A 10,267-nucleotide genomic window follows, 5' to 3' on the forward strand; every position below is an offset into this window, starting at 1 on the left:
ATTTACCAAAGTCAATCCAAAAGGAAGAAGCCCGATGAGGATTTATTCCAGCAAAACACGTTAACGTTGTGGCCTTCACACACTAAGGGCGTGTTTTTCTTAAGATTAATTCGCACATCAATATAGTTTCTGGAACTGTTGTTTTCTTTAAGGCTACATTCAAAAAGCAGCAGATTGGAGCCGCAAATAAAGACATCAACCAATCACGTTGTTGCTTTACTCACAGATGTCTGCTGCTAGACCCCAAGCACCTATGGATCAGACAGAAAACTATTTCTACTTAAACCTCAAGTGATGAGTCAGTTTGAAATCCTTCAAAACCAGTTTGCCGTCTCTTTTCCGTGGATCTGACTCCCTGCATCAGCTCTCCACCCACCTGCTAACCAAAACTTTACTTTGGACCCCATAAGAGCAGTTAATATTATGGATATGTTATATAATTGGAATTTTGATATGCAAGATAAGGATGTAAAATAGGACATGGTGCTGTAATATTGTCACACCAAGCACAGAAACACAGTTTTAAAGTGGGTAGTTGTGTGAATAAAGGAGACTTCTCTATTAAATAGATTTTTTTTTCATATTTTAAATAAAATGTTCACACATAACATTTATAAAAGACTACAGCTGCACCCTGGAGATCAGGTAGTTTATTGATACGAAAACAAAAACGAGTAGGTTGACTGCCTGTTGTTGTTCTGTATCTGAGACTGACCTTTGACCTCAGAGATGAGGCAAAACACAAAAAGGGCAACATCCCTAGGCTTGTTGTTTTCATTGTCTCTGAGCCTGCTGACTTGTCATTTACTACTAAGAGACTGGCATACTGACCTGGAACAGCATGAATGTGTGTGTGTGTGTGTGTGTGTGTGTGTGTGTGTGTGTGTGTGTGTGTGTGTGTGTGTGTGTGTGTGTGTGTGTGTATGTGTGTGTGTCCGTGTGTGCGTGTGTGTGTGTGTGTGTACTCAGCACAGTCTCCTGGCAGAGGCTCTGTCTCAATTTTTGGCAGCAGGCAGATGAGGTCATACAGTGCTCGTTTCTAGAGCTATTTTTTTCATGTCTCTTCTCCTACAAATTTGGACGTGGATGGCATTTGGAGCCTAGATAACACCCACCCAGCCGCCTACACATACTGTACTCTACAGGAGAGAGAGAGAGAGAGAGAGAGAGAGAGAGAGAGAGAGAGAGAGAGAGAGAGAGAGAGAGAGAGAGAGAGACAGAGAGAGAGAGAGAGAGAGAGAGACCTTCTTCCTGAGCAGTGCAATGCTACTCTGGACCAATCACATCAGGCTAAATAAAATGATTCAAGAAACATATCTGCTTCATAAAGCTAAAAAAAAAAAAGAGAGTAGAAGATAAGAGCATAATCTGTGAAGATGATTGAAAATGTAATTTCCTGCTTTGAAGCTGCTCTTGCATATGGGCCTCTTTTTAATTTGGTAAGTAGCAGGGCTGTAAAAGTAGGATCCCATGTTTGTTAGTCTGTGTGTGGCAGTGCAGAGTGCAGCGGTGTCAGAGCAGTGTATTCACTGGCTGGAAGTGCTTAAACAGTACATATGAAACGATCTGGCAGCAATGAGACAGGCCATGTGATCCTATGAAGCTGCTGGAGCCGGTTCAGAAAAACGTGTGTCCTGTAGTTTGATGGCAGGCTCTCCCTTCATGTTGGCTATGGTGTGGTGCTCCTCAACGGCTTTGTATGATGATTTCTCTGACAGTACTCGTGCCTCATTGGAGGATTCCCACATGTGAAGGTTAGCCTGCAAAGAGTCCTCCAGAAATGCTATCTCATTGCACTGTGTACTGTGTATATGCCTGTGATGACAATAAACCCTCTTTAATCCCTTAAATCTTGAATCACAGGAAGCAGCAAGGAAACTGCAATTAAACATAGGAGAATATGCTAATGAATCAAACGGCCCATGTCATTCTTTATACTGTTAACGTTAAAATAAAACAAAATAATCAAATCTCACTGCTACAACAGAAAATAGGTTCAGTAACATTATGATATGATGCATATTATAAGAAGACTTATTGAATTAGAAAGACGGCAAGCCTAATGAAAGACAGTAATATCAAGTGTTATAAAAAGTTATATTTAAGTCATGAGTCACTGGTTCTAAAACTGAAAAGTGTACTTCAGAGGCACTGCAGTGCTTTACAAAGGAATATGTATTTGGATAAGCAAATGTCTTCCAGATGGATATTTTTATGACAAGGAAGAAGCCTCTTCATTTTCCATCATTCCCTAGCAAATAGCCTGGAAAGAACTGTGGGCCTCATGAACCAAGGTTTTTCTCTTAAAAACAGAAAAGCATACACAGATTTCAAGACTTGTTCTTGAACCACTGAATTGTTCGTATCTCTGTTCTTATAATGATCAATCACACTCCCTCATAAATTGAAACCGCATGCTAGATGATCCTAATTAGCAGGTAAAAGTATGCCAATCTCCATCAAATGGCATGAGACTGCAGGGCCATGTGCAAGCAGCTACACACAGAAATGGAAAAGAAGAGTTGAGAGAATGGTACTGATAACATGGTGCAAAGCGACTTAACTGAAAACATTACTGCTCTTGGACAGGTTCTTTTGTTTGAGCTCACATGCTTCTTACAAAGCCGGATGGGGGCGGAGAGGTGCTGTAATCAGTTCTCCTATGGCTGCAGCAGTGTGATAGCCCTGGGGACAGTTATGTTGGAGTTGTTGGTTCCATCCAGCTTTTCTGATTAGATGAATCACGTAAAAATGTTTGGATGGAAACATGGTGTTATCAGAGTAGTGTTGGTCCTATGAGTGTAGCTAATAAGAGACTGACAGTGGATGCGCTCACAGCAGACAGGTGTTGGCGAGAAGAAATTAGCAGTACATTTATGGTAAATGTACAGTGTAAGCAAGAAGTGAGCATCATTCGCCCCTGGAGGCAAAACAAGGTCTCACTTGTGCTTCCCCCCCTTCTGGAAGCTGAAGCAGGAACACTTAACACTGGCTTTGTGCTGCAATAAGAGAATTACACAGGACTGGAAATGATACGCTGAGTTTACTTACTGCAGAAGCATAATGGTTTTTAAAATGCAGCACTCACCAATAGCATTTCCGAACGACATAATGAGCCAGAAGACATACTGGCTGGAAAATGGAAGACAAATAAAGTGGGCCATTAAGGCTGGATCTAACTGTCGGTGAGTAAAATGACATTTTTCATGCAGTCTTCTTCTAATATCTGTATCCTTTCTCTACACCTCATTAAAATGAACTGAATAGATCTGCCTTCTTTTCATCTTTTTTTGTGTGTGTGAACCACTGCCAAGATGCACATGCAGTGTGAGCACAGAAAAGTATCTTTATTTACAAAAGACTTGGTCGACAGACTATTTGAATTGCTTATTTTTTAGGAAAAGGTTGCTGGGTGCTGTCAGGTTTAAGATGAAGGGAGTGGGAGTCATTGCTATCTTTTAAATAAATGAAAATGGCTACCACAGACAGTCTGTCACATCCTTATTGTCCAGTAGTTGATATTGAGCAGAAAAAAGATAAATAATGAGAAAAGACATTGACACAAGTCTTCACAATGTTGGAAACGGCAAATATATAATGTAGCATTGCAAGTCAAGTGTTATTTCTGAATTAATATTCCATTTGTGTCAAGCTGGTTAAGTGTGGAGATTGTCTCCCACTGTGAGGTCTGTGGTTCATTAAGACCCTCTCACACACCATTTGGGAATCCAAAATACGGTGCGCAATATGCAGATTGTGTAAATAAGAAGCAGGGAAGTGGTGGGTTATGACACATGAGCATGAGGGTATAAGTGAAATGAAATGGGAGCCGCTGAGTAAGGCTCAGCGGTTAGAGCAGAAGGCTGATCTACAGCAGTGTGTGATTGTCAGTCCAGTCAGGACAAGGAGCAACGAGTTGAGCAGTAGAGCGAGTCTTGCTGTAGCTGGAATTTGAATTTCTCAGTAACATGATGCAAACAAAGGATCTATGAAAACCAAGGCCCTTTAATGAGACCCTGACCCGATTTACTACTGTAGAAATGCTTTTTGGATTGCAATAAACTAAAAAATTAATCTTTAGTGTGATTTTCAAAACAGTGAGAGGGAGGGTGGTGCTGTTTGCTTTGTATGCATGCATTTGAATTCAAAATCAATTTTTATTTAATTCATTTTCATCATGAAGTTGGAAGATAAATCATTCATTTTCATTTTACGAGTAGATAAATCTCAGAACACCACCCTTATGTTGTCGCGTGAACAGCGCATCCGTATATTTTGTTAGTCCCTGCCTCGCCCCCACGCCTACTGAGTGTCTGTGTGCACGATCATTTTCATGTGTAATGTATGTAATGTTATCTCTGTGGTCTGAAGTTTACAAACGTAGTTTCTCTCTTTCTTCGTATTTTATATTTTACTTTCATGCTTGAGCAGCCATTTTGGGGGGTGATAAGTTGCGGAGGAAAACCTAACATTTCCTAAGGTTGCTGCTTCACAATAAAAGCCTTTAAATAACAACATAATTGGGGACTTTTATTGTGAAGAATTTATAGGATTTTAAATGTGTTCATCTGTTTGATAGTGGTCCTCTGACCATCATCATTAGCTCATTGATAATCAACATTTTTTTAAAAAGAATGCATTTCTTGCCATGGTTTTTCTGAAATGAGCTGCTAAAAGGTGTAATTAAATTATACTCATTGTTTAACAGGTTTTTGTTTTTATTCGACCAATTGAACATCACATTCAGGAGAGTAGAATATGACCTGTGCTTGCCCTATGGGCACGTGCTTTTGAAGCCTTAGTGTCAACCTCCGCTTTAAAGAAATAAGATTGAGCTGAATAATTTCAAATGCTTCCTGTAGCTGGTAAAAAAATGTGAGCGATATCGGCCATATCACTCTGTCCTGTTTTCTCAGTTTTATTCCAAACTGTGACCAACGCCAGTCTCCCTTCCCTGCAGAACAGTGAATTTCAGAACATCTTGGCTGAATGTCATTGTGCTGAGTCTGCACAGGGGAGAGGTCAGAGCCCCTGCCTCTCACAAGGTCTCCGTGTGGCCCTGCACGATACATTGCTACCTGGTCCGTGGGAAACACTGATACATGTGTGTTTATGGTCAGAAATAAAAGAGGAAAATGCATGGATTGCTGTCAGATAGGGTAACACAAACTCATTGTCTTTACTGTAAGCAGACCCATCACACATGCTGTCACGCAAAGTCACCCCCCAAAGGCCTATTTTGAGCCTTGAAGAACCCTGTAACCTGTCAGCATCATAGAATATGAATGGACATTAGTCAGCTAAACCTGAACAAAACTGTAAATAAAAAGTGAAGTGGACACACACAGAGACAGCAGCTGTGTCAGTCCTGTTGACTAAATGAGGTGGAGAAAGAAAAACCATTTCCTGCTGGAGATAAAGAGACAATCAAGCTAAATATGCAGGAAGTTGAAACAATGACATGAACACCTGGAACATTATAGTGTTTTAGCATCTTTCAGCGCATTGTTTTGGTTTTCTGCTTTTCCTGCAACATCAAACATTTGGAGTTGTGTTAGTGTCCAGAAGTAAAGCCCAGGGGAGCTGCACATATAGGGTCTCTGCAGCTTAATCACTTTGTCTCATAGGTTTCACACTGTCATTTGGGACGCTGTTGTTACCAACACATTGATTAAAGTCGCTTTAAGGTAAAAGAGCTGCATAGCACAGATCATCAATATCTATCAGCATCAGTATTTGTCAGCCTTTAAGAAGGTGAGACACTTAAAGAGCAAACACAATTAAGTTTTTACAACCTGCAGATAGTTCTTAATTGTTAATCAATAATGCACTAGTAGTAAGTAATGAGCAATGCCATAACTACAGACAACAAACTACAGCTTCACAATGACCTGAGAGAACAGAGAAACATACATCAATTAATATTGACAAATACAAAAATTAGGACTGACACTAATGATTATTTTCAGTGCCGATTCATTCGTCGATTTTTTTTCTTTTTTACTATTTCCAATCTTACAAGAGCGATCAACACATTTATACATATATTTTTAGGATGATTGTTTTGACCAGGAACAACAGTGCTAGCCTACAGTTAACCCTCAGTTAGCAACAGGACCCTCTCCAAATACAGCCAAATACAGTACTGTATAATCAGTACTTTATATACAGTGTAGGGCTGCACGATATCAGGAAAACTTGCGATATGTGATATTGTTGTTGACGATAGGACTTGTGATATATAAACTTTGCATTAGTTTAACTTTGCATTAGAAAGGACAGACCTTTAATACTTAAAAGTCTGTGCTTTCTAATGCATAGTCTTGCAGTTTCTAAGGATCTCATTTTAGCTATTGCAAATTACTGTTAGTGTACATCAGAAAGTGACACTAGCGGAAACCAAAGTCAACATAATTTCCTAGTACTGTCCTTAAATAAATAATTAATAAATTAAAATTAAATAATTTTTAATTTCCCTGCTCCCCTTCAAATATTTTCTTCTATTTTAAACAAAACATCCCTCACTGACTGGACTGTTTATTAAGTACATGTCATGATCTGGTTCTGTCAGTACCCTCCTCTCTTCCGTTCTGTGTGAGTTTGTCTCCCTCTGTCTGTGTTTCCCTGCATGTGTCTCTCCCGTCTGTGTGTAGGTCCGGTAGGCATTCCCCCAAAGCTGCAGCCTGTTATGCTGATTACTCCACCACCTTAAATACCTGAAGCTGACAGGCATGCAGCGCCGGACCGTCGTCGACCCTTTATTGGTAACTCTATTCCCCCCGGATTGGCATCCCCTTTCTCGTTGTGGTTTTCACGCTCCCCGTAGTAAGTTGATTAATCGTGTTCGTTTTCTGTTTTCTCCTCAGTTTCCCGTGTTCCCGTTTCCCGTCCGTCTCCCTGATCTTCCGTCGTCTTCCTATTCCTGTTATTCCCGTGTTCATTTAGTTAGTCTTTTGTTTGTATTCTCTGTAGTGTTTTTGCGTTTGTCCGTTTATTATATTAAACGTTTATTTTGTAACTTTACTTTTTGTCTGTGTCTGCATTGGGTCCACCTTTCGTGTTATACCTGTACCGTTCATGACAGTACATTTTAATTCAAGTCAAATAAATACAATTGAACTTAATAATGTTAATCAAGTGAAATGGACTTGTACTTATATAGCACCTTTCTAATCTTCTGACTACTCGAGGTGCTTTCACACTACTCACATTCACACTGAGTGCAAGGGGAAAACTACATTATCTAATCGAACCATTCACACCACATTCACACACCCATGCACAGCACGGGGAGCACAGGTTCAGTGTCCTGCCCAAGGACACTTCGACATGCGAACCGAAGGAGCCAGGAATCAAACCATGATCTCTCGAATGGAGGACGACCCGCTATACCTCTGAGCCACAGCCGTCTCTCAGTACCATTGTCTGTGTCAACTCTGTGATGGTATCTTCAGTCCAATTTGTTTAGCAGACTCACAAAACTGTCCCTGCTCATTGAATTCACAGGCATCATGTCCTTTGACAAATGACCCGTGATGGCCTCCGTTATTTCTTTGTTGCGTTTGGATGATCTCTCAAAAGGAGAAGCACTTGCAAAACTTGGATAAATGGACATCTGTTGGGCAGTTTTGCTGCTACTTGTCTTGGCGTTAGGATTTTTGCTTTGTCTAAAGCTATTTTTTTACCTCCTCGTACAGTTCCAGAAAATACTTTTCCATCATCTCTAACCTCCTTGACCCCCCCACCTCAGCCAGTCCTCCTCCTCCAACCTCCCTTCTACCAAGCCACTTACCTTTTTTATGAATTAGTTGATACTTAAAAAGGTAGATGACATACACTCTTCATTCTCCACCCCACCTCCTGATCTCACCCTTTCACCAACCTCATCTACATCCCCGCCGCTATCTTCTTTCACCCCCCATCTTCTGATCAAGTTCTTACTCTTATAACCTCTGCCCGCCCAACCACCTGTCCCCTTGACCCCATCCCCTCTCACCTTTTCCAATCTGTTGCACCTGACCTTCTTCCTTTTCTCACTCATCTTATTACCACATCTTTATCAACTGGCTGCTTCCCTGAGTCTCTTAAAGAGGCAAGAGTGAACCCCCTCCTAAAAAAACCTCCCCTTGACCAATCTGAAGTAAATAATTAAAGACCTGTCTCTCTTTCATTTCTCTCCAAAACACTGGAGCATGCTGTCTTTAACAAACTCTTTTCATAGCATCACCTGAATAGCTAGTAATGACTATTAATCGATTAATCATTGCAGCTCTAAACAAAAAAACATTCCACCTTCCAGATATACTTTTACTGTCATCTTTTTTGTAGTTTGTTGCCTTGTCCTTGTTTACTGTAACACAGTGAGACCTGTTATTGGATTGCATTCATTGTTGCTCACTGTGTAGTCTATCCAGTAGGTGCTTTTGTACACATACGGGTGTGCCGTTGGACGATGATTACTGTATGTTTGACTTGGTGGGTCACTTTGGTTTTCCAAAAAAGCTGATACCTTGCAGATGTATTCACAGACTAACTGAACATTGAGTGAACAAATAGTTATGAGTGATCGTGTAGCCTTGTGCAGCTTTAAACCCAATCAGTTCCTTCTATAATGGCACGTCTCCTCATACTCTATCATGGACAGAGTCAATATTTGCTGCGTGAAGTGACTGCAGACAGGCAGCAGATCATGCCTGTTTAGCACAGCATGCAGTATTCTATGTCAACGGGGACAGTTATACAAGCAGGCCACACGAGGACACACAGAGTATGCTTAGTATGAGGACAGCCACAGGGACAAACACACATACATTACTGACGTATAGGAAAGTGCCAAAGGAATTCAGGACATTCACTTATGCCTGAACAACACACACTGAAGCTATTATTCACATCTCTGCACACAGTACGTGTGTATACATGCTCACTGTATACTGTGCAGAATTCTCTTAACCATCTCACACACACACACACACACACACACACACACACACACACACACAGACACACATACACACACACACAAACACACACACACACACACACACACACACACACACACACACACACACACACACACACACACACACACACACACAGCCCATTTGTCCGACTGAGAGTGCAGTATGGGTGACCAGAATGGGTGACCTTGAATGCAGTAAGCTTTGCCAGCAGCTGAGCCAAGACCTGGACAGACAGGAGGGCAGGGGGGCGGCAGCAGCACGGTGGACGGATGACAGGAGAGGAGGGCAGAAGAGTCAAAGCATTACAAATCATTTGGAGACAAAAAAAGAGGAGGATGGTCAGATGAGGGGGAGAAATGGAGCTGAGGATACTGAAAAGGAATGAAGAATAGCAGGGAGAGGGGAGGGGAGGAGGAAGAACACTGAAGACATGACTGGAGGTGTGAAAAGCTATGTATATGGATTAGCTAGAAACATCTTCCTTTGGTTCCATAGCAACGAAAGTCATGAAAACTGAACCCTGTGCAATCTGCCAAAAAGGGAAAAAAAAGTACCATTCTGCTTTTCAGGCACTCAGAGGCTGAACAACTCCCCCGTTTGAGCAACACACACATACACATACACACAATTCCATTTGTCAACCTACGCACACACAAATCCCATACAGCTTTTGGAGCCAGAGAGGATGTGGTTAAGGAGTGACAGAGGAAGAACAGCTTGAGAGATGGAGTGATGAAACAATGAGAGAAGGGGAAGGAAGTTATTAAAGAAAGGTAGAGAAAAAAAACTGAAAGCTGATTATTTGTGAACAATACCATTTACAGTAAGTTTGCAGGAAAATGTCTTCACAATTAGCTTCTACATATTGTCAGTTCTGTTTAACACATCTCTCATCTATTGTCTTGGATACAATGTAAATTGAACCTCTTTAGATGAAGCAGTTTAAAGAAATACTTTACCCATTTTAGCATCGGAGATATAACAAAGAGCGTGATGACACAAAACGACGCATTACACATCATTCTGCAGATCTTCGATGCTCCGCTCAACGGGGACTTCCGCCATGGAGACAGGCCAAACACTGTTCATCTGAACACAATGCCCACATTGCCATGACACAGACATTGATTAAAATGGGTGATATTTCTTTAATGGTTCTCTGTGTAACTTTCAAAAAACTCTTGTTATTAGTGACACAAGTGGCCGTTAACAAACTGTAGTCAGCATCCTGTTGCTCGCACACTCCATAGCCGGGAGCGAGTTCCAGCCAAAACAGTGACACTAAACATAACTGACCTGCATCA

Source organism: Echiichthys vipera (genome assembly GCF_963691815.1).
Source record: "Echiichthys vipera genome assembly, chromosome: 17".
NCBI classification, from domain to species: Eukaryota; Metazoa; Chordata; class Actinopteri; order Perciformes; family Trachinidae; genus Echiichthys; species Echiichthys vipera.